Source organism: Miscanthus floridulus, chromosome 10 (assembly GCF_019320115.1).
Source record: "Miscanthus floridulus cultivar M001 chromosome 10, ASM1932011v1, whole genome shotgun sequence".
In the NCBI taxonomy this organism is placed as follows: Eukaryota; Viridiplantae; Streptophyta; class Magnoliopsida; order Poales; family Poaceae; genus Miscanthus; species Miscanthus floridulus.
Window position 1 is genome coordinate 33,532,215 of NC_089589.1, and position 8,643 is coordinate 33,540,857.

Consider the following 8,643-nt stretch of genomic DNA (forward strand, 5'->3'; position numbering starts at 1 on the left):
TTGGGCTAGGCTGGGGGGAGACCCTGCTACAAAAACAAGTTGTGAGTCAATTATTTTTTAAGCCAGTATAAAATTAATGGAAAATAATATTTCATTCATACCTAGGGTGAGGTAGGGGAAGCGGTGGCGCCCCAGGAATGATGATGAAGCGTTTGCGCCATTGAATAAATGTCTTCTCTGCTTCTCCTAGTGTCTTCTCCCCATCACCGCCTTCAATGTCAAGAGGAACATTGCTGTAACCTTTGAGCACTCTATCGACCGAGACGCTAGCATATCCAGGTTGAATAACTGACCCATGGATTCTTGGTGTCTTCGTTCGGTCTATTGGAGATACAACCCCAACAGCCACCATGATTGATGCATTATTACCATCTGGAATGTCTAGCTCACATGTTGTTAGAGGCTCGGTAATATCATCAACAGGGAAGCGCAACCCAGCGTCACCTTGAATAACTGGCAGCTCCATGGAAGCACAACTACTTTTCATCTGACCAACGGGGCTAATGGTGACTCCCGGCGTTGATTGCGATTGCATTTGACTCATTGCTAACTGCACTTGCCTCTTGATCTCCTCCTGCATTCTAGCCTTAAGAGATTTTTCTCGTTCACGTGATTCAAGCAATGCTTGTCGTGACTCATTAACAAATTGCTCCAATACACGGATTTGGTCTGCCTCCTCATCCTTCTTTCTCTGGCGGCTTCTGTAGGTATCCTTGTCTGCTGGGAATGCTTGTAGCCACGGAACCGCTCCATAGCCTCTTATTCGACCACTATGTTTGGGATTCTCTAGGGCATATGTCAATTCATCATTTTCTCTGTTGGGCTTGAAAACACCACTATCAGCTTCTTCCCTAGCATGAGCTAGTCTCTGTGTTGCTCTCTCAATTTTTTGGCCAAAAATTAGCTTGCCAGTGTCTGGGTCTAGGCTTCCCCCATGAGCGTAGAACAAATTCTTCGCGCGTTGAGACCAGTTCTTCTCTATTGTTTCAGTTATGATTCCCTTGGCAATAATCTCTGCTTCTAGGTTCTGCGACTTGGGAATAGCACTCCTATAACCACCTGATCCCATGCGATGATGGTATTGCTTCTGTCGGGCATTCTGCTAATTCCTCATCACACGTTCCTCACTCTCTTGAGATGTCTTGTATTGTACGAAGTCATCCCAATGGAACTCCAACTTGACAAACGCCTTAGCATTGAAATCCGACGTTTCATTCTTCAAGATAAACTTTTTATACAATGTTTTCTTCCAACTCTAGAACAATGTTGCCATCTTCTTCATTGTCCAATCCCTCACTAGCTCCTTCAAAGCATCATCTGCTTGTAATGTGAAATGCTGAGTGATATCTCTCCAAGCTAGGTTCTTGTCACGATCAAATACAAAACTAACATTAGGAGTAGATATCTTCTGCTTCCATTCACGAGCACTAACTGGGATCCTATCCCTTACAATGAACCCACATTAATTGACATATGTCTGAGCATGTGGTCCCAATGGTTTACCGGTGTTGGTGTCGAATTCTGATATTATGAAACGGCCCTCTAATGGCTTTTTTGGCCCTCGGACTTTCCTACTCTTGTCGGTGGTTGATGTAGATCCAGAGACCGGCTACATGAGTAGAAACACAATGATTAACAACAAATATACGTACGCATGCATCTATAAGAGATGATAGATAATCGAATATACCTCGCTAGTATTTTCTTGCGCGACAATTTGTTGATCTTCAACCACCGGGATATTCAGGATATCCTCATAATCAGCAAAGTACTGACTCGTGTCATCTACATCCATATTGGTACCGGCGTTGATAATATCCGCCATTATGTCATCATTCAAGTTATCATCCGGAGCAGCGATTTGTATCTTCAAGATATAGATATAATTACTATGGCACATAACATAAGTACATCTGATAACACATATAGAATTACTAAATCCAATTAAATATAATAACACATAATATTTCATAAGGATAAACAATAATAAGGTATAGGCTTTGGAATCGAATCAAAAACACTTTCGATCCAAAAACATGGAAATAAGTACATGTATATATACACATAGAATGATACAATTTTCTCTCTCTCTCTCAACACATAGAAATAAGTGCATATGTATATATCTCTAGATATGCATGTGATAACACATAGAATGTCTCTCTAGATACAATTTTCTCTCTCTCTCTCTCAACACATGGAAATAATTAAGTACATATATATATACACATAGAAATAATTAAGTACATATATATGTATACATATAGAATCTCTCTCTAGATGCATGTGATATAGATAGAATTACTAATAAAATATCCAAGTGATATATAGATAGAATTACTAAAATAAAATATGTATGTGATATAGAGATAGAATTACTAATAAAATATGCATGTGTCAATTACTAAAACAAAATTAAATCTAACATATATATAGAGAGATAGAATATAATTATTAAATCCAATTAAATAAAATAACACACATATACCTAAATAGAATTAATTACTAAATCTAATTAAACCTAACATATATACATAGATAGAATTACTAAATCAAAATTAAATCTAACACATATATAGAGAGAGATAGAATAATAATTACTAAATATATCAAAAACTATAATAAAAAACTATCTAAATAAAGTACTAATTAAATTTTAATACATTTAAATCTAATTAACATATATCAAAAACTATCTTAAAAAACTAACTAAAAAGCTAAGAATAAACTACTAATTAAATTTTAATACATTTTAATCTAACATATATATCAAAAACTATCTAAAAACTATCTAAAAAAATATGGCCGAGCTATAGCTAGCAGGCTAGGGGTGGATGGTGGGCGTGCTGGCCGGCCATGGGGCCGAGCTGAGCCGCGCAAGGACGACGTACGGCGGAGACGAGCTCGACGGCCGCTGGGCGGGGCTCGACGACGAGGCCGGGCGGGGGTAGACGACGACGGCGGCGCGGCAGAGCTCGACGTGGTCGGGCGCGGCAGAGACGAGATCGACGTTGTAGATTGAAAAGTAGAAGATGAACAGAGGAACCGTTCGATATATATAGGCCGGGAGCCTATAGTCCTGGCTGGTAACACCAACCGGGACTAAAGATCATTTAGTCCCGGCTGACAAGCCGAACCGGGACTAAAGGTCCAACCCTTTAGTCCCGGCTCAGCTTATCAGCCGGGACAAAAGGATCTTTAGTCCCGGTTGGTGTTACCAGCCGGGACTAAAGGTATTTTTGGGCGGGCAATTCCGCCCACCCTTTAGTCCCAGTTCCTGGCCTGGGCCGGGACTGAAGGCCTGAAAATTTTGGCAGCCCGTCAAAGTAATTGGAAAGGCCTGGGATTTTGATTCCGTTCTCCTTATTTAATACTAATTAATTTTATAGCAACTTCAATACTTTGCAATATTTATTTTAAAAAATACTATTGATTAAATAATTATTTATTGTAAATAGGAAAATTTTGTAACCTAAAGTTTTTAATTTCTTTTATGAATATAGAATATAAATATTACTAATACTAAGTATTTTGTTAATGCAAAAATATATTTGTAACTTAAAATTAATAAAACTAATATTATTCGATAGGAAATTTATTATCACATTATTGTAACGTCAATGTTTCAATTTTTTCTCGGTTTTTTGACCAAAATGACATGAAATTTTTGTTGAACCTATAAAAATAAAGAAAATATATTATATTTATTCTACAAATTTTTCAAATAAAAAAATGGCCTATATAAGGATTGTAGATCTTGATGAGTTGAACAAACTTAATATTCAAAACTTTTCAATTTGAGACAATCTATGGTTCTGAAAACTAGTTTGTAGGCGTCGAAATTTAAAAATCATAAATTTGAACCGTCTAAACTTTCTCAAATAGAAAGTTGACCAAAATAACAATTATATATCTTGATGAGCTGAACAAACTTGGTATTCAAAACTTTTCAATTTAAGACAATCTAGGGTTCTGAAAACTAGTTTGTAGGCGTAGAAATTTAAAAATCATAAATTTGAACCGTCCAAACTATCTCAAATAGAAAGTTAACCAAAACAACAATTGTAGATCTTGATGAGTTTAACAAACTTGATATTCAAAACTTTTCAATTGGAAGTCATTTAGAGTCCATAATACTAGAGTCAAAGTGTTGTTTTTTCATTTGACCAAATTTGACTTGGTCAAACTTGCTCAAATAAGACACTAAATAACCTCAGATGAAAAATATCTGAATACCAAGTTTGATCGTATTAGCAATATCTATAATTGTTACATAGCTCATTTTTCCATTTGAGAAAGTTTTATCAAACACTAGTCACAAATTCTTGAATCTCATAAACTTTCTAAAACTATGTCACACACTTATGAAATTTGAACTACATTTTGTTCAAATTTTCTCAAATGAAAAAATGACATATATAAGGATTGTAGATCTTGATGATTTGAACAAACTTGGTATTCAAAACTTTTCAATTTGAGACAATCTAGGGTTCCGAAAACTAGTTTATAGGCGTAGAAATTTAAAAATCACAAATTTAAACTATCCAAACTATCTCAAATGGAAAGTTGAACAAAACAATAATTGTAGATCTTGATGAGTTTAACAAACTTGGTATTCAAAACTTTTAAATTTGAAGTCATTTAGAGTCCATAATACTAGAGTCAAAATGTTGTTTTTTTCATTTGACCAAATTTGACTTGGTCAAACTTGCTCAAATGAGACACTAAATGACCTCAGATGAAAAATATCTGAATACCAAGTTTGATCATATTAGCAAGATCTACAATTGTTACATAGCTCATTTTCCCATTTGAGAAAGTTTTATTAAACACTAGTCACAAATTCTTGAATCTCATAGACTTTCTAAAACTATGTCACACACTTATGAAATTTGAACTACATTTTGTTCAAACTTTCTCAAATGAAAAAATGACATATATAAGGATTGTAGATCTTGATGATCTGAATAAACTTGGTATTCAAAACTTTTCAATTTGAGACAATCTAGGGTTCCGAAAACTAGTTTGTAGGCGTAGAAATTTAAAAATCACAAATTTGAACTGTCCAAACTTTCTCAAATGAAAAGTTGATCAAAACATCAATTGTAGATCTTGATGAGTTTAACAAACTTGGTATTCAAAACTTTTCAATTTGAAGTCATTTAGAGTCCATAATACTAGAGTCAAAATGTTGTTTTTTTCATTTGACCAAATTTGACTTGGTCAAACTTGATCAAATGAGACACTAAATGACCTCAGATGAAAAATATCTGAATACCAAGTTTTATCATCTTAGCAAGATCTACAATTGTTACATAGCTCATTTTCCCATTTGAGAAAGTTTTATCAAACACTAGTCACAAATTCTTGAATCTCATATAGACTTTCTAAAACTATATCACACACTTGTGAAATTTGAACTACATTTTATTCAAACTTTCTCAAATGAAAAAATGGCCTATATAAGGATTGTAGATCTTGATGAGATGAACAAACTTGGTATTCAAAACTTTTCAATTTGAGATAATCTAGGGTTCCGAAAACTAGTTTGTAGGCATCGAAATTTAAAAATCACAAATTTGAACCGTCCAAACTATCTCAAATGGAAAGTTGACCAAAACAACAATTGTAGATCTTGATGATTTTAACAAATTTGGTATTCAAAACTTTTCAATTTGAAGTCATTTAGAGTTCATAATACTAGAGTCAAAGTGTTGTTTTTTTATTTGACCAAATTTAACTTGGTCAAACTTGCTCAAATGAGACACTAAATGACCTCAGATGAAAAAACTCTAAATACCAAGTTTGATCATCTCAGCAAGATCTACAATTTTTACATAGCTCATTTTCCTATTTGAGAAAGTTTTATCAAACACTAGTCATAAATTCTTGAATCTCATATAGACTTTCTAAAACTATGTCACAACAGTGCATCATTGTATCATACGGGCACAACAGTGAATTTCTTCTTGACGTATGACCCTTGGTTATGATCTTGTCATAACCATGGAGTGTCTTCATCATTTAACATGATGCTTGGATCTTTCTTCACTATGAAGGGTGGAATTCGGACATTTCTTTCATAATCTTCTGTCTGACTTGTCTTCAATTCCCACTATATTTATTTTCCCAGAAAGAACTATGTGGCGCTTTGGCTCATTGATTATTGAGTTGATGTCTTCATTTTTTTCTCTCTTTGATTTTGTAGACATGTCTTTCACATAGAACATCTGACTCACATCGGCAGCAAGGACGAATGATTCGTCTTTGTACCCAATATTATTGAGGTCCACTGTTGTCATTCCATACTCTTTGTCGACTGTTACCCCTCCTCCGGTCAGCTTCACCCATTGGCACCAGAATAAAGGGACTTTAAAATTAGGTGTGTAGTCTAGTTCCCATATATCTTCTATGCGGCCATAATATGTTTGTATATTCCCATTTGGATCTGTGCCATCTATGCGAACACCACTATTTTGATTGATGCTCCTTTTATCTTGGGCAACTATGTAAAATGTATTCCCATTTATCTCGTACCCTTGGTACGTGAGGATATGCCACGATGGTTGCCTAGCCAACAAATACAGTTGCTCATCAATATTGTCATCGCCTTGACATTCTTTTCGCAACCAACCACTGAAACTTTCCATGTGCTGACGCCTAATCCAAGCTTCAGTCTTCCCTGAAAACTTGGATCGTAAGAACTCCTTATGTATCTCGATGTACGGATGCACCAATGATGAGTTCTGAAGAACTGTGTAGTGTACTTTATTGAAATAATCGTCTTCCATGCCAATATATGTTTTCTTCCCTAAAGTTCCTTTACCACTGAGTCTCCCCTCGTGTCGCGATTCGGGAACGCCAATCGGGGCAAGGTCAGGAATAAAGTCAACACAAAACTCAATGACCTCCTCTGTTCCATAGCCTTAGACGATGCTTCCTTCAGGCTTAGAACGGACTTTCACATATTTCTTCAAGACTACCATAAACCTCTCGAAAGAGAACATGTTATGTAAGAACACAGGTCCAAGAATACTAATCTCCTTCACCAAATGAACTAGGAGGTGTGTCATGATATTAAAGAAGGATGGAGGGAACACCAACTCAAAGCTGATAAGACATTGAACCACATCATTCTATAGAGTAGCTAATTTCACTAGATTGATTTCCTTCTGAGAAATTGCATTGAGGAATGCACATAGCTTCACGGTGGCTAGACGTACATGTGGAGGTAGAATTCCTCTTAAAGCAACTGGAAGCAATTGCGTCATAAGCACGTGGCAGTCGTGGGACTTTAAGTTTAGGAATTTCTTCTTCTGGCACATTATTATACCCTTTATATTGGAGGAGAATCCCGATGGGACCTTGATGCTGCTTAGACATTCAAACATGCTGTCCCTCTCTTCTTTGCTAAGCGTGTAGCTAGCAGGACTCAAGTAATGACGTCCATCCAATTCTACAAGGAAGGGAATACGGTCTTCCACGACCGTTGCCGCTCTCCCTCGTAAAATCAAAGCTCCTCCTTGACGTCCGTTACCGCTCGGTAGAGAACATGCTCGCCGAGCTGAACACGGTCCGCAAGTTCAACTAGTACGGATTTTCTACAATTTTCTAACTATTTTCTAAGTTTTTCATTTCATGGAAAAATTAATTCTAAGATCACATAAGCCGCCGAGGACAAGGATGGCGCGTGCTCCAGCGAGGACAAGCGAGGCGTGATTTTGATGAACTATTTAACTTTTGTTTATCCAAACATATATGCAAATCATCATGTGATTTTGAGCTAAAAATGACATATAAAATCATAATAAAGTCCAACATATAAAGTTACACATGCATCTACATTGCCAAAATGAGATAAGCTACTGATACAACACAAGAGGATTAAGTTGTTACCTCTAAATCGAAGAGCAACACCAATGGAGGGGACGAGAGCAAGAACAACAGCAAGCTGAAGACACAGAGGTAGTAAGTTGAATGGAATGGCTCGGGCTTGGGGAGGGAAGAAATGAGCTAGTCTATAGGCTGGGATAATTAGTCCCGGTCTAGGGGGTCAAACCGGAACTAAAGATTAATCTTTATTTCGGGGGCATCACCCAAATCGGGACTAAAAGCTTTAGTCCCGCTGGTATTACCAACCGGGACTAAAGGTAAAACCTTTAGTTCCCGGTTGGTAATACCAGCCGGGACTAAAGATCTCTGGCCCCGCGGACGGACCGTTGGGCAGGAACCTTAGTCCCGGTTGGTATTACTAACTGGGGACTAAAGGATCCTTTAGTCCCCGAGGGTAAAAAATGCCGAGGCTAATGCCCAAATTGGGACATCGTTCTAAAGTCTGTTTCTCTAGTAGTGTTGGTTTTGGATAATTGATGAAACCCGTATGCTAACCCTTGTCATTAAGTGTTGTGATTGAGATAGGGTAGTACACACCAAGTGATGGAGCTAGATGATGGTCATGGTGATGGTGGTGACCAAAAGATGATACAAGTGCTCCAACTTGAAAAAGAAGAAAGAGAAAAACAAAAACCAAGTGTTGATCAAGGCAAAGGTATCAAATAGGTTTTGTTTTGGCACTCAAGACACCATGGAGGGGTGTGAGTGTGTTTAAGATCGATAGGCCGTACTATAAAGAGGGGAAATATT